The sequence below is a fragment of the Acinonyx jubatus genome, chromosome D3 (assembly GCF_027475565.1).
Source record: "Acinonyx jubatus isolate Ajub_Pintada_27869175 chromosome D3, VMU_Ajub_asm_v1.0, whole genome shotgun sequence".
In the NCBI taxonomy this organism is placed as follows: Eukaryota; Metazoa; Chordata; class Mammalia; order Carnivora; family Felidae; genus Acinonyx; species Acinonyx jubatus.
Window position 1 is genome coordinate 79478174 of NC_069392.1, and position 26216 is coordinate 79504389.

General features: G+C 40.2%; 1 long non-coding RNA gene across 2 annotated transcripts; it reads right to left on the minus strand.

The window, feature by feature from the left end:
* Nucleotides 1-4128: 4128 nt before the first annotated feature.
* LOC113602297 (uncharacterized) lies at nucleotides 4129-26172 on the minus strand. Of its 2 annotated transcripts, XR_008291587.1 has the most exons (6): nucleotides 25831-26172; nucleotides 25571-25743; nucleotides 12245-12484; nucleotides 6871-6916; nucleotides 5302-6167; nucleotides 4129-4737 (listed from the first exon to the last, which is right to left on the minus strand). It is a non-coding gene; the product is annotated as an uncharacterized LOC113602297 (long non-coding RNA). The 2 variants fall into 2 exon arrangements; XR_003423714.2 differs by having other exon boundaries at nucleotides 25571-26172.
* Between the last annotated feature and the right edge of the window lie 44 nt (nucleotides 26173-26216).

The window sequence follows — 26216 nt, forward strand, 5'->3', positions numbered from 1 at the left end:
AACCCTGTTTAAGTTCCCTTCATGTCTCACATTCTGATTTTACACCATATTGGTCTTCCTCTGAGTTGGAGCTATAGTTGATCTGTAACTTTCTCCCTGTGGGAATCCTGGCTACATTTGCCATGAGAAGTCTGAAATACTCAACAAGGGTTACTTCATCCTTGGATGCCTCTGTTTCAGAGAGAACAACATTTCCTTCATCATGTCTCATCTTAGGAGTCAAGGAAAGAAATGTGTTTCCAGTTCCCAAGACAAAAATGCCTCCACTCTGCCTTTTAAACATCAATAATTTATTGTCATAGCCAGAGGGTGCTATGTAATAAATATACGCACATTACATTTAATTTTTGAACATCTAATATATTCTGTAATTATAAAATAGCACCCAATTTATTGTATAAAATCCATGGCATTAAATGTTTCATTAAGATATTCCACATCTTGGGGCACCTGGGTGACTCAGTCAGTTGAACATTTGACTTCAGCTCAGGTCATGATCTCATGGTTCGTGAGTTCAAGCCCCGCATTGGGCTCCGTGCTGACAGCTCAGAGCCTGGAGCCTGCTTCAGATTCTGTGTCTCCTTCTCTCTCTTCCCCTCCTCTTCCTCCTCTCTCTCTCTCTCTCTCTCTCTCTCTCTCTGTCTCTCTCTCTCTCCCTCTCTCAAAAATAAATAAACATTAAAAATGTTTTTTTAAATAATAAAAAAATATTTTCCATATCTCTTGAGTCACTACATTGACCAGAGAAGCAGTGTGTTTTACATTGCATACATCAGCTGGCTTATTCTCTACTCCTTCGCATAAATCCTTTAAATCACTTCACAATGCAAAGAAAAATGACTTGTGCAACCAAATTCTGAGAAGACTTTGGGTGGTGAGTACTGGAGTACTGTGTTTGTCTCTGTGTTGTAGACACAGCTGTGGGCACACAGAACAGAATTTCAGCCCACCTGAAGACAAGGTATAAATGCAAAGTAAACCGTAGCTTCTTTGGCACGATGTTTATAACTGCTGATGAGTCATCTGAGAAACTACAGGAGAATGTATTTGGTTGTAATCAAAGGACAGTGAGAAGCACCATGGTTTGAGGGGCAGGGGGCGGGTGGAAGGGAGGCACAAATGTAAAACAAGGCATTGTGGTTCCGTTTTCCACTATTCACACTCACTGAGGGAGCTTTTTGATGTCATGTTTTCCAACACTGGAGAGAGCCATTCCTGTCACCCATCTTTATTCCCAGGTTAAGGTAAGGACTTTCATGGTGACTGAACTCAGGCTGAGTGACGAATTTGCTCCTAGATGGCTACAACACCTACGAAGAAACTGTGCTCTGTGGTGCCAACGTTAGATCTTCTTTTTCTACGTTGTGTATCTATCTGGTAAATTAGAGGGCAAGATGCTGGCCAGTGTGTCGGGAAAACTGGGTGTTCCTGGTGAATTGGATGTTTTCTAGCTGTGTGGACTTGAGTAAATTATGCAGCCCCGCTAGGCTCACTTCAGTTTCCCCATTTGTAGAATTAATTTGGGGACCTGATACTTTCCTTCTCAAATCTATGACTCTTCCTTGAGTTAAATCCATAATCCTTAGAAGGGGGGAGGGAGATAAGAGTATTGAATAATGTTTCTATTCAGAGGCTTTATCTGTATTTCACACTCACCGCAACCTGGTCAGATGACTCCTATTTTACACTCAGAGATTTATTTTATGGGTAGGTTCAGAGAAGTTAAGTAAGTTACTCACATGTGTAGCAGAAGGCAAAGTTCATATTAGAACTCAAGTTTGTCCGATTTAAAGGCTCTCTGTTATCAAGACCCGTGATTGGCCATTTCAGCTAATTGTCCCTTCAGCAATCATATTTCTCAGTTTCTGTGGATCCAGTTAGAATTAACTGGTATAGCCAGAGGACTGTTTTTGCTTGTAGGGTGGCCATGAAAGGTTACCAGGAGGTAGATTTCTCAAACAGTTGAATGAGGGAGGAAAAAAACCCAATGGGTCAGTGTCTCACAAACTCTGAGAAACAGATCTTAGCCTGTACATCTGTTTCTATTTTCTTGTAAACTTGAACCCCATCTGACCCATATTTTTCTCCCCCCACTCGATCCCCAGAATATACAGAAATATACTGGTGTCTTAAAGGATTTTACATCCCTGTTGATGGGAAGAGAGTGGTAACTTTTAAGCAAGTCGTAACATTTCTGGTCCCTATGAAATGTCAGCTTCCTAGCTAGCCAAATTGTTTAAACTTGATCCTCTCTGTGTAGGAACTCTTAAGGCTGTTTTATTGGAACCACACCCCTGGGTTTGGGAAAATTGCTTCTGGGCTCCCGGATATTGGCAAGACGATGTTGTGTAAGTTAAATACTTCGGTGGAAAATATAAAGATATTTACATCTTTACTCAAACTCAGCAACTATATTTTTCTTTTTCAGATGTTTTTTAAGGAAATGTACCACGTTGAGTTTTTTCCCCTTTAAAATGTGCAGGAAAAAGAAGGCATTTTCCTAAAACACTTTGACTTTCCTAAGGGTAAGATACTCCATTGACATCAACAGCAGACAACGGGAGAATTTCACTCTGATTCCGATATCTTAATGGAAACCCTTTAAGGTGTCTGTAGTATAATAGAACAGTACAGCCACCAGAAACACAGACCTGCAGCCTCCTGTATCCAAAACCCTGACCTGGTGTCCCAAGCAGGGCCAGGAGCAAGGACAGGCAAGCAAGGTTCCCAAAGGAGCAAAATTTAAGGAAGCACTCATTCTTAGGTGCAGGCCCTGCGACTTTATGACCCTGAGTGCCTGTGCCTCCTGAAATTTTGCTCAGTGGGTGGCTCATTCTTTTTTTTTTTTTTTTTTTTTTTCAATTTTTTTTTACAACGTTTCTTTATTTTTGGGAGAGAGACAGAGCATGAACGGGGGAGGGGCAGAGAGAGAGGGAGACACAGAATCGGAAACAGGCTCCAGGCTCCGAGCCATCAGCTCAGAGCCCGACGCGGGGCTCGAACTCCCGGACCTCGAGATCGTGACCTGGCTGAAGTCGGACGCTTAAGCGACTGCGCCACCCAGGCGCCCCTGGGTGGCTCATTCTTAAGGACGTACTCACTGCCAGGGACAGGGCCACACAAGCAGAGGGTCAACACAGTAAAGTGAGTGCTTCCTAAAATTTTGCACCCTCAGGTCTTCATTCATCCTTGTCCCAACACTGATCCCAGGGGGCCCAGACTCCAAGTGGTTCTCCAGCATAGCCCCACACAGTACGTGGAGTCCCATTATCTGATTCCACCAAGCACCAATAGAAGCAAAACTCCTAAGCCTCCCCATTGTTCTTTAACCTCATTTCTCTAGACATTGCCCAGGGGAAGGGAGAATTTAGTGAATGAAGAAGGAATGACAGACTGTCCTTCATCTAAGAGTGCTCCATTTACTTGACTTTGCATAACTCCCTTGGAGAGATTCAGAGCTTTGAAGCCCTGCTGTGGTTGTGAGTGGCCACATGAAAGCGTCAAGTCAAGGTAAGGTCTTCCAGCCCGACAGCCTAGAGCAGGGAGCTCCGTCTTTCTCAAATATTTGAGGATTGAAAAAACAAATTTTATTATTATTTTTTTATTTTAGAGCACACGAGCAAGGGAGAGGGTCAAAGAGACAGAGAGAGAGAGAGAGAGAATGAGAAAGAGACAGAATCCTAAGCAGGCTCCACACTCACCACAGAGCCCAACGTGGGGCTTGATCCCACGACCCTGGGATCAGGACCTGAGCTGAAATCCCACGGTGGGAGGTGTGCACTTTGAGATGTTTTTCCAGTGAGGCAAATGGGTGTTTGGTGGTGTGTCCTTACCCTCTCGTCAGTCCCTTTTGTGCACTTTTGAAACACTCAGTGAGGTCATGTGTCTGCTGGGATCAAAGCTATAACCTTGTCCTGTTTGTCATTACCCTCACCAAATGAACTACACTAAACTAAGGGCAACAACAATAATGACAATAGTCACTGACATAACTGACCACCCACTATCTGCAGGCACAGTCCTGGCTGCTTTACAGCTATTACATAATTTAATCCTCACAAGAATCCTGCGAGAAAGTGGCCGCTTAGCCACTGCCAGAGAGAAAGGAGAGACCAGGGCCTCCTAGGGTCATGAGGCTCGATCGTGGCAGAGCTGGAAAGGCATTTTTTCCAAATCTGTGTTCTTTTTGCTTCCATAAAGCCCCTCTTAGAGCATTTTGATTTCACGAGGGAGAAGTAACTCTTTGCCTAACGTGAAATAAACTGCTAAATAGTGCCGGTTGCATGTGCATTTTCGTTGTGTGTGCACTTGTATTCCAGAACTCAGGTGAAGGAATGATCAGTGCTGCTTTGATGTCTTTTTTTTTTCAAGGTTTATTTATTTATCTTGAGAGAGAGAGTGTGTGTGAGAGAGAGCAGGGGACGGACACACACACACAGAGAATTCCAGCAGGCTCCGTGCCACCAGTGCAGAACCCGATGCAGGGCTCGAACTCACGAACTGTGAGATCATGACCTGAGCTGAAATTGAGAGTTGGACACTTAACCGACTGAGCCACCTGGGCCCCCCCTTCTGCTTTGATGTCTTTAACAAGATGAGCTATGACCTCACCATGCGATCGTCTTCTTTTCTCCCTTGAGTCTCCTCTCCATCCTGGCTGCAGTGCTCTTTGGGGCCGAAGGCCATGATGCATGGCAGATGGAAGAGGTTATGTCACAAAGGCACGTTCAGCCATGTCTAGAAGAAAATCATGGGAGTATACCAAGCACTTGTCAGGAGATTTCATAGCTGCCCCACTCTGTAAACATGTCCACCTTCATTTCAGGTTATCTACCAAATTGGCTCTTTCAAAAAGGGTTCAGAAGGTAAGGTTTTCCACAACTCTGTTCTGAGGGGCCAGGGGTAAGGGAACGCAGCTGAGGCCAAACGGGCACACTGAGCCAGGTAAGCCTGAGCCATTACAGAGCCGAGAGTCCCCACCTCCACCCCCACCCACCCAACAGGCCCTTCCTGTTGAGGTTCACATAAAGAATATTTTCAAGGATTTATAATCTATGCCATGAAATTTTCAGAGCCATCACGAGCGCCTTAATTCAACCAATAGTTTGGGGTGACTGGAAGAAACATTTCTTAGTAGGCCTCGGTCAACATGCCTTAATCACCTCTCTGCTTATCACAGAGGGAATGATTACCTCAAATGATTAACAAAGCTTCTCCCCAGTCAGGATTTCAAGTGGAAATGGATTTGAAAAGCTGGAGTCAAATTCTGAATTTAATGCACTTTCAACTCAAGAAAATTACCTGTAAAAGCTCTCGTGTTCAATTTTGTTCTGTTTCTGTGCATTGGAAGACTAGGTCCCAATTGTCTTACCCACCATAGATGTTCACTCAATACTTGTTTGTGGACAGGGAGAAATAGTTGTGCCTGAGGATGCTGAGGGCTCTTCACAAGTCGTCATGGGATGAGTATGTGCAGAGTCAGCTCTTCCTGTCACCCCTCCTTCAACATGAAGGATAGCCTGCTCGCTGGCGGCTTCATCTGCCCTTGTTCTTGCTTCAAGTTTTGCAACCGGAGACGGCCTGGCCCGCTGTGCTGAGGGCGCAAGTCAGGCAGAGTCTGGAGCAGAAATAATTCATTGCCTCTTCTGCCAAGCAGCCCAAGTTAGCAGAGAACTAAAGAATTCACATTTTTTTCTTGCTGCTTCACATACAGAATGGAGGAAGATCCCTCATATTTTCATCCTCTTAATGATTCTCTCTTACAACATTCAAAGACAGAGACGGACGCTCAAGAGTTCCAGGTTCAACAATCGTGCTTTCTTTTGAGGAGTCGGAGGATGCTGGGCACTGAAGCTACACCAGGGGGCGCCATTCACGCAGAGTCCATGAGTTATGCAATAGTATGTCCTATGATGTCGGACACTGACAGGCAAGCTCAGAACCAGGAGTCATTCAGCCCCTACTCTCCACTCTACGCTTCCATCTGGAAGCCAGCAGGCAAGAGGTGGCTCTTTTCTTTGAAGTCCTCCAACAAGGCAGAGCTTAGTAGTGTGAGGTAGCTTTTTAACAAACATCCAGAAAATTCCACATTGTAGAAAGTTCTTCCTTCCTTCAGCTAAAGTCGACCTCTCCGTTACCATTGGTCCTTTACTGGCTCATTTTCCTGTCTTAGAGACATGCACAAAAATTATATCCTCTTCCGTGTGTATTTTAAGAAAGTTGAAATATTTGTCCTATATCAACTGCCTCTTTATCACATTTCTACTAACCTTTTAAATATATGAAGAGCATTCCAATGTTTTATTTCAGCTGTCTTCTGATAAAGGTCTTAGGAAACTACAATTGCACCTTGGGTTAGTCAGTAGGACTGTAAGAAACTTACCTTTGTGGGGAAAATGATACAAGCTACTGGAATCTCCAAGGGATACTGTGATCATCAAATCAGATACAGTTTGTGAAAATAATTTGACAATAATTACCTATTGTATTAATTTAATCATCATCTTTGCCTGCTTGGTGAGTAACCAATGATGTTAACTGCCCGCAAATGATGTTAAGATCCCTTCATTAATTCACACAATCGTTTCATTCTTCACTCAGCAAATACTTATGGGATTCCTACTATGTTTCACAACTGGGAATGTAGGGATGAACACAGTTAAGTGACAACACAAATGAATAAGGCCGAAATGATTTTTAAACACTTTCCTAAAACTTTTTAAAAAATCTTCATCCTACATTCTATCACAGGGATTATAAAGGTACACACACACACACACACACACACGTAAGTGCCTACAACACATCTCTAACACAGTAACATTCACTCCTGTTTCAGAGTACATGAAAGGTTTTGTTTTCCAAACTCACCTTTCCTCTTTGAAATAATACCTCTTTTCCCCCATGAGGAACAAGACTAAGAAACAGATAAAAGAAAGAGGTGATGAAGAAAAGAAAGTTCATAAAAATGTAAACAGCTTAACATTTATGGCAAGAAATTGATTTCCTATATCACCATCTGGTCTGTTGCAGCAGCATTTGAACAGCCTTTGTAAATAATTCTTTGCTTCCCACTGTAGATGCTTCACTTGAATGAATTAACAAGAACTGCAAATTCCTTAAACACAAAGGTACGCATAGTTCCTACTTCTCTTTTCATTTTTTTTTTTTAATGGAAGTTCATGTTTAGTCCACGAGGAGGAGGGCTAAAAGTTTAAGGCAATAAAACAGGGTATTTATTTCACATGCCCTTTCAGTCTAGAATATAGATCTAGATAGTGAAACTCCTGCACATGCTGTTTTAAAATGATCACATTGAGGTTTGGACAAACAAGATGATGAAATGTACACTGTCAAAAAAGTTGAGAAAGAGACAATTAGTCTTCAAGAAGAAAGGTTATTCCCTTCCTTGAACAATAAGTACAGAGGGGAGATTAGTGTCAGACTGACTTCATAATGGAATCCAAAAGCTACCCTGACAGTAGAAGTGCCTGGACCATAGTCAGTGCTCAAAATATGTAAATATACTATTTTTTGAGAAGGTAACTAAAGATGGCTTATCTTTATGAGATTTATTGTTAAATGCCTTTTTCTTATTGGTAATTTCTACAGGAACAATGTAATGTAAGGGGGTCTATAACTTTCTAGAAGATGTGACCTTCTAGACCACTGTTACCTATGGTGGGCTACTAAGACCCAACTTCATTGCCCAGAATTCTTATTTATTACAAAATATAGCAAACACATTTTTTTCTGATGCCAACTATACTAAAATTAGTTATGTCTGTATGAATGTGTGCTCGGGGCCATCTTGTGGCAGAGACAGGGCAAGCTCCGACCAGGGCATGGACTGCGCCATTGTCCCGCACACCCATGGGGTGATTGTGACACGCTGTGGCACCTGCTCTCTGACCATGGTCTCATTGTCAGAGTCAGTGAAAGGCAAAAAATTCAATTTATCCAAATGGTGGAACGAGTAGTCTCTGAATCTTTTTGTTTGTTTGTTTTTCTGAAATTGCATGTCCAATGCAAACCCAAGACCCTCTCGTCTAACCTCAGCTGATACTTAAGTGGGGATGATATGGCCCCTGTTTTCAAGTGTTTTCTAATTTCACCCTAGTGTGAACAAGAAACAGGGGTCCATTTACACATTCAAACACTTCTGTCAGAAATCAGCATGTCCAGTCAAGTCCACATGGCAAGTGGACTATTGGCAGAAGGAGCCCATCCATGCCTCTGAGTTAAAACAAAGCATGTTTGCAGAAGGAAGGTAGAGAAGCCTTTCCTTCCTTCCTTCCTTCGTTTAATTTATTCTAGCATTGTTTGTATTATCAAAACTGTAGGAAAATAAACAAAAGATAATGTATATATTGAGATAGATATTGCTATATGGAGAACGTACAATATATTTTATATATGAGTTTATTTCATACACAAGGGTTTAGGCTTCTAATTTTCAAATGTTAATTTGTGACATGTTCAGTCACGTTTCAGATGAGCCTGGTTGAAGCATAAAAAGAATACATTTTACATAGTTTATGATTAAAAGCGACAACACTAATGAAATTTTGATATCGGTAATAAAAAAGGAATTGGTATCTTGGAACCCAAGATATCTGACACTAATTACTGATGGCATTAATTCTTCTGTCAGATTATCCTAATTATGTAGTTATGGTATAAAGTACACCCTCAGAGGCTGAAAAGAAAGATAAATGTCCTTTGCCATTGAAATAACATCCTATAATAATTTGTTCATTTTACTTCAAAATATGCCTCAAATATGACAAATGTATATCGTTTTTTAGTTGGTCCTAGTCCTGCATACTTGCATTTTGTATAGTTCTGCCTCTATTTACATATGATTTCTACCATGTGTGGTCTAAATGGATTAAAATCATAATTTATTTACCAAATCTCTTCTTTTTCTATGCTCACTTAATAGGAATATTTAGACCGCATTGAACAATTATCTAAATTGAAACATGAAATTTTGGATTTCAAAAATAACTTAGTAGAAGCCAGAATGCAGATTAACTCATGGATTGAAAATAAAACAAATGCTGAATTTATAGGTGGCAACATTGGAATCTGACTATAGTTTTGCCACAAACTCACTATCGGGCTGTGAGATGGTCATTTAACCTCTCCAAACCTTCATTCACACCATGAAGACAGTCCAGTAAATTATTCCTATGGTTCCTCTGAGCTCTTCAATTTGATAATCTTATGAAAGGTCAGTGAAATGGCATCCATCTAATATAATGTGCACAATTACATTGACAATGCTTTGTGGTGTACTTCAGTATCCTTGACCTGGGTCGTAACATTGGAACATTTTAGAATAATGTTAAGAGCTCTGAGATGGAAGCAGATTCGGAGGCACAATCACAGTTGGATAAAATGATCTTAAAGAGGGAATGGGGGTGGAATTAGTTGGTCTTTATAGTCAAACAATTTTTTCCTGTTATGGTACCTAACATTGATGCATCTTTGTGGATATGGACAGTCAGCCCTGGTTTCTTAAATGAATGTGAGTTGCAGAACAAAATTTTTTTTTTCTGCTTGAGATTGCATTGTTTAGTGTCTGGTCTGCCTACTTCCTGATAGACTCCATCCCCAACATAGTCTAGATGAGTCATGGAACACTTAGGCTCCTCCTAGTAAGGACAACTGGAATGAGGACAAGCCAGAGAAGGTGCTCTGTTAAGAATGAATGAAGAAAGGGGCACTTTGTTCGGGAGTGTGTTCATTGTGTCACAATATCTCCTGCCTCTCTGGAAGAAGGAATGGATAATGTGCGGCTCCCAAGGGAAAACCAAAACCAATAGGTGGGAATTACAAGGAAGAAGGTTTATGGTCCAAATGGGAAGGGCCTTTCTTGAGGGCTGAGCTGTGCCACCATGGAGCCTGGCTGTTTTCTGAAGGGGCGGACCACCAACACAAGGGCTTCTCCAGTGGGCGCTGATTGGTGTCACTAATGCTGTGGGAAGCAGTCCTTGACGGTCTTTTTCAAATTTCAGATTATTTGATGCTAATCCTTTACCGATGTTACTGTGATTTAAATTCAGTCTCTATGGATGCCTGACTAATGAGAATGTTGGTTTGAGTTGAGGTAGGAACGTAAGTTGGTCAGTCGAGAATTCGAATTGATGTTGTCAACACTGGAAGATCTCGGCTTCCAAAGATGTCTCTGAATGTGGACGAGGGAAAACGGTAGGCACTTACAGAAAGTGTACAATTATAATACATGTTGTGCTCGTTATAGAGTGATCACAAAAGGAAGAAAGTAGGAATTCCCTATGATGATTTAGTTGTGTTTTTTTTTTTTTTCCCCAAGCGAGTCCTGGACGCTGTGTCTAGGCATAGGTTCCAGAGCCTTCAGTTGCAGCTCGTGCACACGGCTGCACTTCTACTTGTTCTTATAGAACCTGCTTTCCAAAATGGCTAGGGAACGTAGCCTTGCCTATTCAGAGCCCCACATCCAGCCCTTACAATGCTTCACATTTGGGTGCAGTTTTTGTCTAAACACAATTTTTCACATTTTGCTTCCTGCATTCTTTCCCATAGGTTACCACGGAAATCACTGAGGAGAAACAGAAACACTTAATAGTTTCAGTGACCGTGAAAGAGACTGCTGTGGTCTGCCTCTGCCCCAGCTCAGACTTGACGGGTGCCACGAGGGTGTAACTTGCACATGGGCGGCTTTGGGAATGACTGATGTCTTTGACCTCCTCAGGGGCTAACTTGTCTGGCATAATTGCAGGAGGAGGCCCTGTGGCCTCCAAGATCATCGATAAGGTCGTGCTAGAGGTCACTGAGGGTGGTTCAGAGTGAACATTTACCAGCCAAACAAGCAAAGGGGAAAATCCTGAAATGTTCAAGGTGGACTGGCCTTTCCTCCCCTTAGTCTTACACAAGGAAACTAAGATGATTCTCTTCTTTGGCAGACTCTCCACCGCTTAAGGAAGGGATAATGAATTTATACTCAAATAACTGATTCTTTAAATTAGCTGGATTATACGAACTGGAAGAAAGCATTTAACATAGTTGCAACTGAAACAGATAAACCATACTTCTTAGCAATGTTTTTCTTTCAGCTATCTCATGTAGAATACCCAACCCATTCTTCCTTGGTTTGGCTTACACTGATTAAACAAATTCCAGCATGCCGTTAATTGTACTTATTTTTTTTAAGTTTATTTATTCATTTTTGAGAGAGAGAGAGAAAGAGAGAGAGCACAAGTAAGGGAGGGGCAGAGAGACAGAGACACAGAATCCGAAGCAGGCTCCAGGTTCTGAGCTGTCAGCACAGAGCCCAACGTGGGGCTTGAATTCACATGTCGTGAGATTATGACCTGAGCCGAAGTCTGTTGCTTAACCGACTAAGCCAGCCAGGTGCCCCACCAATAGTTGTACTTATTAAAAAATTATGATCGACACCATTTCTTTTCTTTGACAGCCTTCAACTTACTCAGAACCTCGTTTATAGGTTGCTAAAACTCAGAATGCCTTTTTTCAAAGAAACAATGTTGTTCAGTGTGATTATATTACCAAGGTAGTTCTTCAAAACTTGTTTCCCTCACCTGCAGCTGAACTATGCTATCAGTGAGGAGCTAACCTTCGCTGGGCATGGGTACGTACCCGGCACAGAGCGAAACTCTGAGAGGAAGGAATTATTTTCTCCACTTAAAATGTTTTTACATGTTTATTTATTTTTGAGAGAGAGAGAGAGAGACAGAGACAGAGGGGGACAGAGGATCCGAAGCAGGCTCTGTGCTGACAGCAGAGAGCCTGATGCAGGACTCCAATTCACAAACCATGAGATCAAGTCGAAGTCAGACACTTAAACGACTGAGCCATATTTTCTGCATTTTACAGATGGGAAACTGAGGCTTAGGCTTAGTAATTTAACACACAAGTGAAAAGTGACAGACTGGATTTTCAGACCCAGAGAGTTTGATACAAGACCTCAGCCCTTGACCATGATAAACCCTGCCCTATTTACTGCTTTGTGTTGTGGGACTCAGAACCGGGGCCTCTGTGGCACAAAGTGAAGCAGAAAGGAAAAAAAAAGGAGTCGTATTCCTCCTTTCCTTCATGCAGGAATGGGCACAGTTTAGAAATAACATTTATGGAAGATTTGCAAGCTTCCAGAGAAGTTTCATACTTGAAATCATTTCATGGGCAAGTGTGCTTTATTTTGTGTGCATTCTTTTTTTCTGTGTGTAACTCCAGTTCTTACCTCTCACTTCCTCTTCATCACGCTCTTCTTTCTTCTGGCATTTAGGGGCCCATTGTCACAAGTCCCTCTCCAGAATGGGATGGAAAGAGCCCTGGATTTGGTGTCGGGAGATCTCAGTTGAAATCCTGATTCTGTGCACCTAGAAGCTGACGGGCTTGGGGGGAAGGCTTCTGCCTCTCAGAGTTCAGTCTCCTTCCTGTGCAGAATGCACATTCCAAGTTGGCCTCCTTCACTAGGCTGCTGGGAGATTCAAAAGGAAGGGCTTGATAAACTGTTAGCTTTAAACTCAACACCTAATAAACAAATAATCCAGTCAAGAAGTGGGCAAAAGACATGAACAGACACTTTTCCAAAGAAGACATCCAGATGGCTAACAGACATATGAAAAGATGCTCAACATCACTCCTCATCAGGGAAATACAAATCAAAACCACAATGAGATACCACCTCACACCTGTCAGAATGGCTAAAATGAACAACTCGGGTGTTGAACAACAACAGATGTTGGGGAGAATGCAGAGAAATGGGAACACTTTTGCACTGCTGGTGGGAATGCAAACTGGTGCAGCCACTCCGGAAAACAGTTTGGAGGTTCCTCAAAAAATTAAAAACAGAACTACCCTCTGACCCAGCAATTGCACTAGTAGGTATTTATCCAAAGGATACAAAAGTGCTGATTTGAAGGGGCACACACACCCCAATGTTTATACCAGCACTATCAACAATAGCCAAATTATGGAAAGAGCCCAAACGTCCATTGACTAATAAGTGGATTAAGAAGATGTGGTATATGTAGAATATATACTGTACAGAATGGAATACTACTAGGCAATCAAAAAGAATGAAATCTTGCCATTTGCAACAGCGTGGATGGAACTAGAATATGTTATGCTAAGCAATAATAAGTCAGTTAGAGAAAGACAAGTATCATATGATTTTACTCATATGTGGAATTTAAGAACCAAAACAGATGAACATAGGGGAAGGGATGGAAAAATAAGACTAAAACAGAGAGGAAGGCAAACCATAAATCCAGAGAACAAACTGAGGATTGCTGGCGGGGTGATGGGTAGGGGGATGGGCTAAATGGACGATGGGCATTAAGGAGGGCACTTGGGATGAACACTGGGTATTATATGTAAGTGATGAACCACTAAATTACTCCTGAAATCATTATTACACTATATGTTAACTAACCTGGATTTAAATTAAAAAAAAAAAAAAATAAATAAATAAATAATTCTATTGTAAATAATAAAAAAAAAAATTACAGGCTGCCAAAATGCACAGCTATCTGGGGCCCTGCACAAGGGCCCCAAAGAATGCTCTTTGGGTCATGCTTTCTTTCTTGTGTCTCCTACTTCTCTCTCTGCTTATTCCTTCTCCATGTTGTCTGCAGGCTTGATTATCTAATGCCAATTCCTTACTTACCCTAGTGATGTCATTTTGCAGTCATTCTGAATTTCTAGTTTTGTCTGGTGGGAATGATTCAGAGAAACAGTTTTGAGCACTTTTCTCAGATTTTTAAAATTCGAATTGTATCTCTCTTTTTAAGTGAGTTGAGGACACATTCCAACTCACAACTAGTTCAATCCCTTTGTTTATGACAGAACATTATTTTTTTCATTTTGCCATTTACCTTTAAACTTGCTGATATAATAAATCTAATATTAACCACTTCCCTTAACTCATTTGATGGGTAACTTTGAATCAGGTGAGTCATTCCAGTGATGTGGATTCATTGTAATGAGATTGTTTCCCAATCTCCACTACCTCACAATTTAGATTTTAATTGCTTTAGGTTGGATATAGCAATTATATTTTCACAGGACTGAATAAAATTCTGCAACATATAACCACTGAGGAAATATTGGTGATGCTGCGCTATTAAAAGTTTACTGTTGCGTAGAGTGTTTTCCAGTGAGTCACTTTGCACAACCCATGTGGGTTGGTTCACGCTAATAACACATTGCCAGAGTTTATTGTAAATAGCTTCCATTGTCTCAGCTGACCTTTGAGTCCTCATAGTTTCCATATGAAGTGCTGTTGGAGGCAGCCAAAGAGGTACAAGAAGACAATTAATGCCAGAGAAGCCAAGGAAGTAAAAAATAAAAGGTGGGGAGAAAAGCATACAGTATGTTGGAACATTTTAACTATGAGGTTTTTTCATTTTAATGCTGCGGGGTTTTCTTCCTTTTCAACTTTCATATCCTCACCCCTAATCAGTTATGCAGGGGAAAGAAAGAAAAGAGAAGAGAAAAGAAAGAAGAGAAGAAAAAAAAAGATGAGAAGAAAAGGAAAAAGAAAAGAAAAAATGTAATTGGGGGAAAGAGGGACTCACATAGTTTTGTGAACTGTTTTCTATGAACATAACATTCTAACATTCTAGGAGCCTAATCTTTAGTTCAAACAGAATGTACAGAGGCTGAGTATTAAGCCATTGTATCTCTAATGGAAACAAGACAATCAGTTCCCCCTCCCTTTTCTTGCCAGGGATATGCTTCTGGAGGGTGTAGCAGCCAGTTCTGCTGAGGGAGCCCTCTGGTTATGGAATGCCAACCCTTCCTCTCCCAACAAATGGAATCAAGAAGCTTAACTGACCATTTTTTTAATATGGTGACTTTGGTTCTGCTCATGAAAAAGTGTTTGTGAGAAAAAGAAGAGACATCTAAATCATTTTAGTATCTCTCTCATAAATGAATTTGCTGAATGCGTGGATTTGTCCACAAATGGTTCCATTGATTATACTTTCTAAATTCTACATTGGCTTATATCATCACTTACCTGACCAGGTGTCCTGGTTCATTGATGTTTTTTTCTCTTCAAATTCAAACCATTTTGACTTTTTTCACTAGACTTGCATTTCGATATTGATTGGATAATGGGGGGCTGTAATTGTGTCTTTTCTGTACACTCATTATTTTATACCTCAAATTCCTCTGCCTTCTCCCTCCAAACTACGTCATTGCAACCCTCACACACACACATTTCCATACTCTTCGTCTCATGAGATTCTTCGCCATTTTCTGCTCTTCCATTTTTATTCTGTCAGCATGTTTCTTTCTGTTTTTTCTTTTGGGGAAGTAAATTTTTTCTGGGTTTACTAGAGTATTACTAATTCCCTTATAGCTTAACTCTCTCCCCAAACTGATACTAATTGATGTCAAACATAATATGAGAATAAGACGTTTTTCTTTCCACTATCATGTGTGAGAGCTTAACTTTAATCATAAAATCATTACTGAATATAGAAGTAGTTTGACACCTTTGATTGATATATTTTATTTTAAACAGGATAACATCCATTTGATAGAAGGAAACACAATGCAGTCAAAATTAGATCGCGGGGAGCGTGGATGGCTCAGTCAGTTAAGCGTCTGGCTCTTGGTTTCCACTCAGGTCATGATCTCACAGTTTTGTGAGTTCAATCCCCACATCGGGATCCGTGCTGACAGGGCAGAGTCTGCTTGAGATTCTCTGTCTCCTTCTCTCTCTGCCCCTCCCCCACTTGGCTGTCGCTATCTCTCTCAAAAATAAACTTAAATTTGTTTTAAAAATTAGATCGCAATTTCTATTTCCTGGAAAGAGATATAAATAGATAAGCATGTTGCATACAGGACACACCAAGAATCATATACAGAAACTACCACCCATGGGTACACTAAATTTCTTAACATCCAAAGATGGCAATTGTAAATAGAATTATGTGAATCCCAGCTGCCTCATGAGGACAAGTCAAAATAAAACAGAAAATCATGTACCCATTAAGAGGAGAAAATATCTGTGTAAAAGAAAAAAGAATACATCCATAAATCAATTACTAGTTTTTTAAAATTAGAAACCTAAATATTATTTAGAATTACTTTTAATAAGCATTTATTTTTGAAAATAAGTGCTTTGAAAAAACTAACAATTGTTTCTGGTAGATAGGATGGATTGAAGAAAAATGCCTTTACATCAACTAAAGAAGGTCTGTTTCAAAAGAGTCTGGAATGTGTGTGGAATATACACAGACAGGCAAAAGTGACCATGGAGCTCCATGATAGCATAAACAATGGGTTCAGAGGAATTCCTTACTTCATACTTGATGAAAATATTTCATTTCTCTTCATCAAAATTTATATCTTCTATGCTTCACCTTGGAAAGCTATACTTAGATCTATACATGAATTGAGAATATTCATGAAGTTGAGTCAATAAGCCAGCCACCACCTGTAGCTTGAACATTAGGGAACATGGCGCCACCCAAAGATTTCTCCTTCCACCTTCAACATAGCAACAAGGAGACTCCATTGCACAAGAAAACCTCAGCTCCCTCACACAGCTCTCCTTCTAGAATGCCTGAGGGCTGTTCCCTGTGCAACTCTGTTCTAGCAGATAGGTACTGCTGTTTTAAGAAAAATTTGGCATGAGATTAAAGATAAAATTTGAAATGAAATGTCTTATGAATTAATCTCCTTGATCTTGACATTGAAAAATTGAGAACAAGGAATGAAGGGAGAAAATCTGTCAAAATGATGAATAAATCATTAAGTTGAACACTTAAAATAAGCTTCACCTGGCTCTATCTTAGACCAAGACATCTAGGCCAAAGGATCAGGAGTAAACACCTGTAAATAATTTTATGGGAGTAATTAAAATTTCAGAGCAGAAAACCATATACTTCCATATGGAGAATAAAATTTGAGAAATATAATTTAACAAGTGTTCTATTTAGGAAATGTTTCTAAACAAAGAACCATGAAAGCTATGGACTATAACTTGTACAATATCTTATTTTTCCTGATTGAAATATATATAATTTTCTAGAAAAGAGCCCTCCCTCTACCCCTATGACTATTCTACAAAAAAAATTTTTTTTTTCGAGAGAGTGCACAAATGAGCAAGGTGGCAGAAAGAGAAAGAGAGAGAGAGAGAGAGAAAGTGGGGCTTACTCCAAGCAGGGCTTGTGTTTACCTGAAGCAGGGCTAGAGCTCACCCAATGGATGCAGGACTCGAACCCATGAACCGTGAGATCATGATCTGAGCCAAAGTCAGATGTTTAACTGACTGAGCCACCCAGGCACACCAACAAATATTTTTTAAAAGGAGCTACTTTCCTTATGATAATGTTGTCTCTCTTTCATTAATTTGTACCACATTTAAATTAGTTTAGATATTATATACATTAGCTTGTTCTTCTTTATCAGGCACAAACTGCCCTAAATCTGGCCACTTGAAGCCCCCTCAAGGCAGATCCCAAGTTATTGCAACATGTTTTCATCATGTTTGGAGCACTTCCTTACTCCTTGGTCCTACAAGGTATCCCAGGACTACTCTGTACTTTCCCTGTCTAATTTCCCAAATCAGCCAATTCTTTGAGAAGCTCTAGTTCCTTTTATTAGAGAATGGTATTTCGAAAACAAGATTTGGGTGCCAGAAATGCTCCTTGCTTTATGGGTATCTTCATTTCTAAGACATTTTGGTAGGCAGAGAGAGAAAAGTACCATGAAGTGATATGATATATAACAAATGTAATAACAAATATAATTAATAGCGTATCGTATCATGTCATATCATAATGTGTATTTACACTGGTAGCCATGTGTCAAATCCAGCCCTGCAGGGTTTGTCTTCACCCTGCTCCATGTTTTATTTGCAAATTGCTCTCCCACAGTGAAAGACCTGCTTCTCAGAAACATCAATATATTTACTTACTTCCTACAATACATACAAAAATGTTTTAGAATCAGTTTGAAACTCTTGTTAACAGGCTGAACGTTACTTAGGAAGTGACATTTCATGAGTTCTTACTGACCCCTAGTGTTTTTCTTTGCTGCTTCTGTAGTTTCTCAAATGGTTCTCCATCAAGGGTTGCCCGTTCTACCTCCGGTTTTTTCACCCTCAACATTAATGGCATTTTCTGCCAGGTGAATTTTTGTTGTGGTTGACTGTCCTGCACATTGAGAGCTACATAGATTTAGTAGCATCCGTCGCCTCTACATAATCGAATCGCACCACTTCCTCCCAAGTTGTGACAGTCAAAAATGTCTCCAGACATTGCTAACAACCCCTACTGTTCTTAATTTTCTAGTTGACCGCAATACTATCTTTGCCTCAGAGAAGGAATGGAAATCCTGCCAAGTTTGAGGATTCAAAAAAAAAAAAAAAAAAGGAATAAAGAGATTAAGATCATTGAGGGCAAAACCCTCAACTCAGGAATGAGGATTTTAGAGGCTAGGCTGATCCAATAAGGGGCTTTTCTTGACTAGAACATGCTATCTGTAGATTGACCTGGGAAGAGTTAGATACTATGACCAGATTCCCTGAGCATTATGATCCTACACTGTATAAAGTATATGGAGCTGATTAACTAAGTGAACTGGCAATTTGACATCATCTTGGCTTCATGAAGAACTAAGAAAGAAGCATTCTAGGATCCTGGATGCCTTTATTGATAGGCCCTCTGTGTTGATGTGGGTCTCAGTTGGTTGATCAGGGTCTCAGTTGGTTCCAAATTCCATCACTTGTCCTGGGTATCTATGTAGGAGGGAAGTCATAGAGAATATTTGCTCTGAATTACCCCTTTTCCTCCAAATAGCTTCCTCCAAATAGCTTCATTGGGAGTCATGGGTAAACCCCTTTCTAGTCTGGGGCGATCTCCTATAGGATATGGGAATTGCAGACCCACACCTTCACAAATATTGCCCCATGTTCAAATGCTTAAATCCTCCCTCTATATTGCTCTTGCAAATCTCTGCCAGGTTTTTCAAAAATCTATCCCTATTAAATTTTATATTTTTGGATTTGATATATTCTGAATGTATTATCTTACCTACAGAAGAGGAACATATTTCCTCTTAGATTCTTGTCATCTACGAATTCAAACAACTGGTCATCACTGCCTTTGGTAGTCATTAAATAACATATCCGATGGCTCTGTTTGCCCTTTAGGGGGATACCAGTAGCCCTTAAAAACCCTGTGGCCAAAAACTTCAGCTATGACCAGAAATTTATATTAATGAACAATACGTTTGGGTTAATGCCTGAGAAGATTTGTTAAAATTAAAACGTAGTATCTTTTAGTGGTAATCAATTAAGTTTTGAAGGTAGGAGGACCAGGGATTGAAGCCAGGCTCCAGTGCCATGGGAATTTGGAGACTTACTTTGCCTCTCTGGCTCCCTGCTTCTCCAGTGAAAATAGGAAAGACTAGTGCCAGCTTTGGAGCACTGTTGTAAGGATTAACATGGTGGCACGTATAATGTACCTATCACTGTCCCAATACATGGTTGACCCTCAATGAACACTTGTTCTTTACTAAGTTGTTCCAACATTCCCTTCTGGCAGAAAATAACCTGAATAACTACGTGTGCCTGCTTTTTCCAAAGTACTTCTGGTTTAACACCTGCATAGAACCAGGAGTTCCTAAGTTTATATCCTTCTTAGACTTCTCTAAAGAGTTCTCCCATCAAATGTTAACTGTCACCATATTCACTCTAGGGGAATGCTTTTTTTTTTTTTTTATTTGAGAATGGTAGGGCAGGAGGCTATCATACTAAAACACACCAGTCTTTTTATTTGATGCAAAACTAAACACACACACACACACACACACACACACCCTCCAATACATCTTAAGGCTACTTTCCCACAAAGTGAGGTAGCGCATTTACTAGTTTGAATTATTTTTCTGGAACAAGACTGACCCCTAGAGGACAGGTGTTGCACTTAAACTACCAAGAGCCAACGTCAGCTACTAGTAAGTTACAGAGTATGGAGGTGATAGAAGGAGACAGACAGATGCTGGAATTGGCAGGGTATGAGTGAGGATCTTACTTCTGCACTAACTAATGAGAAAAATTTCATATCTCCTTGATCTCCAGTGTATACTTTTTACAAACTTATTGGCATGTTCTGTACAATAAGCTGCATTTAAACAATATTTGTTCTTCGAATCCATGAGCATGGAATGTCTTTCCATGTCTCTGTGTCATCTTCAATTCCTTTCACCATTGTTTTATAGTTTTCAGAGCACAGGTCTTTCACCTCGGTTAGTCTTATTTCTAGGTATCTTATTGGTTTTGGTGCAGTTGTGAATGGGATCAATTCCTTAATTTCTCTTTCTGTTGCTTCATTATTGGAGTATAGACATGGATGAGAATTCTGTATGTTGATTTGGTATGCTGTAACTTTCCTGAATTCGTGTATCAGTTCGGCCAATTTTCTGGTGGAGTCTTTGGGTTCTCTACATACAGTATCATGTCATCTGTAACTAGTGAAATTTTACTTCTCCCTTGGTGATTTGGATGCCTTTTATTTCTTTTTGTTGTCTGATCGCTGTAGCTAGCACTTCCAGTACTATGTTAAATAACAGTTGTGAGGGGCGCCTGGGTGGCTCAGTTGGTTGGGGGCCGACTTCAACTCAGGTCATAATCTCACGGTCCGTGAGTTCGAGCCCCGCGTCGGGCTCTGTGCTGACAGCTCAGAGCCTGGAGCCTGTTTCGGATTCTGTGTCTCCCTCTCTCTCTGACCCTCCCCTGTTCATGCTTTGTCTCTCTCTGTCTCAAAAATAAATAAACGTAAAAAAAAAATAACAGTTGTGAGAGCGGACATTCCTGTCTTGTTCCTGACTGTAGAGGAAAAACTCTCAGTTTTTCCCCACTGAGGATGATATTAGCTGCGGGCTTTTCATCTATGACTTTTTATGTTGAGGTATGTTCCCTGTAAACCTAAACTGACTTTGTTGAGGTGTTGGTTTTTTTTTCTTTATCATGAATGGGTGTTTTACTTTGTTAAATGCTTTTTCTCCATCTCCTGAAATGATCATATCATTCTTATCCTTTCTTTTATTAATGTTGTGTATCATGTTGCTGATTTAAAATAATTGAACCACACTTGCAACCCAGGAATAAATCCCACTTCATTGTGGTGAGTGATTTTTTAAAATATATTGTTGGATTCAGTTTGTTAGTATTTTATTGAGAGTTGTACATCCATGTTCATCAGGGAGATTGGCCTGTAGTTCTATTTTTTAGTGGAATCTTCATCTAGTTTTTGTATCAGAGTAATGTTGGCCTTGTGGAATAAATTTGGAAATTTTTCTTCCTTTTCTGTTTTTTAGAATAGTTTGGGAACAATAGGTATTAACTCTTCTTTAAATGTTTGGTAGAATTCACCTTTGAAGCCATCTGGCCCTGGACTCTTGTCTGTTAGGAGTTGTTTGAATAGTGATTCAATTTTTTTGCTGGTTATTGATCTGTTCGAGTTTTCTATTTCTTCCTGTTTCAGTTTTGGTAGTTTATAGTTTTGGGGATTTATTCATTTCTTTCAGATTGTCCAATTTGTTGGCATATAGTTTTTCATAATGTTCTCTTATAATTGTATTTCTGTGGTGTTGATTGTTATTTCTCCTTTCTCATTTGTGACTTTGTGTGCATCCTTTCTCTTTTATTTTTAATAAGTCCAGCTAGAAGTTTATCAATTTTATTAACTTTTTCAAAGCACCAGCTCCTGGTTTTATTGATCTGTTCTACTGGGGTTTTTGCTTTGTTTTGTTTTATTTTATTTTATTTTTTAGTTTATATATCATTTATTTTTGCTTTAATATTCATTATTTCCTCCCTCCTGCTGGATTTAGGCTTAATTTGTTGTTCCTCATCTAGTTCCGTTAGGTGTAAGCTTAGGCTTTTTATTGAAATTTTCTCGCTTCTTAAGGTGGGTCTGTATTGCTCTATACTTCTCTCTTAAGACTCTTTTTGCTGCATCCCAAAGGTTTTGGACCATTGTGTTTTCATTTTCATTTGTTTCCATGTATTTTTAAAATGTCTTCTTTGATTCCCTGGTTGACCTATTTGTTGTTTAGTAGCATGTTTTTCAACCTTCATGTATTTGTGATCTTTCCAAATTTTCTTGTGGTTGACTTCAGGTTTCATAACGTTGTGTTCAGAAAAGATGCATGGTACGATTTCAATCTTTCTGTATTTGTTGAGGCCTGATTTGTGACCTAGTATTGGTCTATTCTAGAGAATGTCCCACGTGCACTTGAAAAGAATGTGTATTCTGTTGTTTTAGGATGGAATGTTCTGTATATGTCTGTTAAGTCCATCTGGTCCAGTGTGTCATTCAAAGCCATTGTTTCTTTGTTGATTTTCTATTAGATAATCTGCCCATTGATGTCAGTGGGATGTTAAAGTCCTCTACTATTATTATATTATTACCAATTAGTTCTTTATGTCTGTTATTAATTGTTTTATATATTTGGGTGCTTTCATTTTGGGTGCATAAATATTTCCAATTGTTAGATCTTCTTGTTGGATTGTCCCCTTTATTATGATATAGTGCCCTTCTTTATCTCTTACAGTTTTTGTTTTAAAATCTAGCTTGTCTGATATGTATATTGCTATTCCAACTTTTTTCGACATCCATTTACCTGATAAATATTATTCTGTCCCCACACTTTCTATCTTCAGGTGTCTTTAGGTCTAAAATGAGCCTCTTGTAGGCAGAATGTAGATGGGTCTTGATTTTTTATTCATTCTGACACCCTATGTCTTTTGACCGGAGCATTTAGTCCATTTACATTTGGAGTAATTATTAATAGAGTAATTTGGAGTAATAATTAATATGTATTTATTGCCATTTTGTTACTTGTTTTGTCACCGTTTTTGGAGATTTTCTCTGATCCTTTCTTGTCTCTGTCACTTTCAGTTTCTCCTTTCCACTCTAAGAGGCCCCTTTAATATTTCTTGTAGGGATGGTTTAGTGGTCATGAACTCCTTTAGACATTCCATGCCCATGGATTAGAAGAATAAATAGTGTTAAAATGTCTATACTATCCAAAGCAATCTACACATTTAATGTAACTCCTATCAAAATACCAGCAGCATTTTTCACAGAGCTAGAACAAATAACACAATTTGTATGGAACCAAAAAAACCCTAAATAGCCAAAGCATCCTTGAAAAAGAAAAGCAAAGCTGGAGGCATCACAGTTCTGGACTTCAAGGTATATTACAAAGCTATAGCAATCAAAACAGTATGGTACTAGCACAAAGATAGACACATAGATCAATGAAACTGAAATGAACCCACAAATATAAAGTCAATTAATGTCCAACAAAACAGGAAAGAATATCCAATTGGAAAAACACAGTCTTTTCAACAACTGGTGTTGAGAAAACTGGACAGTAACACGCAAAAGAATGAAACCGGACCACTTTCTTACACTATACACAAAAATAAATTCCAACTGGGTTCAAGACCTAACTGAATCCCAAGCAGACTCTGCACTGTCAGTGCAGAGCCCAGTGTGGGGCTCGATCCTACAAACTATGAGATCATGACCTGAGCTGAAATCGAGAATCGGTTACTTCACTGTCTGGGCCATCCAGGTACCCCAAAGTTTAAGTAGCTTGCCCAAAGTCACACAGCTAGTAAGTGGCAAAACCAGGCTTGGAATCCACTATCTACCTCTGTAGCCTGAGGGTTTAGCTATCACGCTGTTCTTTCATCATTGCGTTGATGGTGGATTTTCAGTGGAGTTAATGAGACTTAACTAAAGGTGGTGTAGTCAACAGAGTAGGGCAGTGTGGAACTAGATGGTGTGTTATGCTCTTGGGGCTTGGAGGCACATCCCCTGCTGATCTTGGGCTCTCAGGGGTGTCTCCTAACACCTACCACCCCCCGAAACCCAAATCCAGGCATCTGAACACCTTTAACTTCGTGCCCAGAGAGTATTAGAGTTCCAGCTCTGATCCTTACTATCTGTGTAGCCTTAATGTCTTTTGAACTTGTTTTCTCCTCTGAAACAGAGTAACAATAGTACTAAATGCATTGATTACTGTATAAATTAAATTAGATCACATGTAAATCACTCAGTACAGTGAATGCATACGGTAGCTACTCTACAACTGTTATTTGTCACTGTGGTATTATTGTTATTGTAATTAATTACATCGAAGCTGGTGCTCTTTTCACTGGAAAAACATATTGTCTGTATATAAGTACGAAAGTAGGGGAAGCAGAAATGAGGTGGGTCCTTCAGCCCAGCATTGATGGAAGGGGGTTGTGGGTGGAGGTGGGAAGGAGGAAGCAGTGGTTCCTGGAGGGCTCACAGAGAAGGTGCCGGAATGGTGGTGCAAAGGATGTGGAGGGTGGCTTTGGGTGGCTGGGGGGGCTTGATTGAGCACCACAAAAAATAGCTCAGTTGAATTAAATTCACTCAACAGTCACCGAATGCTTGCTTTACTCGAAGCAAAGATAAATATGATACACTGTAAAATCATGGCCAAGAGGGCAAGACAGACAAGTAGACCATTGCCTGTTGGAATTTGGGGGGCAGGAGGGAAGGAACCAGGTATGTGCTGAAGGGTTAGGGGAAGTTCTCAGCCCCGGAAATGGTTATAGCAAGAACAAGGAGCAAGACGCACTAGAAGTCAGATGTGCAACTTTTTACACCCCTCCCCACCCAAAAAAGCAAATAAGGAACTTTAAGGATTGCCAAAGCCAACGGAGGCCCAAAGCAATGATAAAAAAACTGGGATATGGAGGCAGAAACTGAGAGTCAGGAAGGAATCAACATGTTTGAACGAGTGAGAGTAGCTGGGTGGGGTGAGGTGGGGAGTCGGGAGTGGCGGATACTTCACACAGCTGTGTGTGCCCTTGGCTGAGTTTTAAGACAGTAATAAAACACTCTCCAATAAAGATAATGTAAACCCTCATTGTAAATCGGATTAAAAACTTTTGATTTATTGAATCAAATGCATAAATTAAATAATAAATAAAGCAACAAAAATTTAATACTAATTACAACAATAAATTGTCAATGAATGAGTGTTCACAACTTCCCTCCACCCCTGTTTCCCTCTATTCTCTCTGTTTCTGTTAGGTGGGGAGCTTTCTTGCTTCACAGATTCACTTCCAGGCAGGAGAAGCTGAGTAATGCATATCACAAAGAGGAAATGAAAAGAGGCCAGAGGGTAAATGAACCTATACAGTCCTTTAGGGCTGACAAAAGAGAGGTGAGGACAGGGGCCGAATGAATTGCTGTCCAGCGAGAGGTCCGGGCTGAAAGAAGGACAGCAGAGCGGGGAGCTTGGGCGAAGAGGGGACTGGGCTGGGAAAATCATGGCAGGGGCGCCTGAGTGGCTCAGTTGGTTAAGCATCTGACTTCTGCTCAGGTCATGATCTCACTGTTCTGTTAGTGAGTTCGAGCCCCACATGGGGCTCAGGCTCTCTCCTGTTGGCACAGAGCCTACTTCAGAACCTCTGTCCCCCTCTCTCTCTCTGCCCCTTCTGCCCACCCAAAAATAAATGAACCTAAAAAAAAAGAGTGGCAAAGGGACTTACCAGGTCATGTTCTGGGTTCCCAACTGGAAACCCTTTAATATTCTCCCAGGAGATGGAAGTAAAGGGTGGAATTGGTTATTTCTGGTCTCTGCACTGTCGGCACAAGGCACGCCATGAACCACATGTTCCTGGCGTTAAGTGTTTAACTCAGGTCAGCTTTGTCTGGGTGGAACCTCAGGAAATGACCAGAGCACAGACATTCAGAAAGGGAGAGAAAAAGTTAGCTTTAAGCTTCCCAAGGAAATAATGTGCAAACTCACCACGTTTTCTGAATTTACGTGAATCCACTCATGGTGAGGAAACCACATTCATACACCTGTCCTATTCACGAGCAGGGCTTCAAGTGTCAACATGGCAAAGTTCTCTTAAGGGGGTCCAGGTTTATTCAGGGTTTTATTCTTTGAGGGACCATCACCAGATCTGAGCGTGTTATTAATGATCTCAGGATGCCATCTGTTTGTCCTTGTATGCAAGGTGTTGAATCCCACTGGAAGCAGGGAACAGTGTCAGGTTTTTTTTTTGTTTGTTTCCACACCAACGAGGTTTCATAGTCTATTATAAAAGCGTGAAAGAATAATTAGAAATGAACTAATGTGGGCCAAGGCTACCGAAAAAAACCAAAAAAACCAAAAAAACAAATAAAACA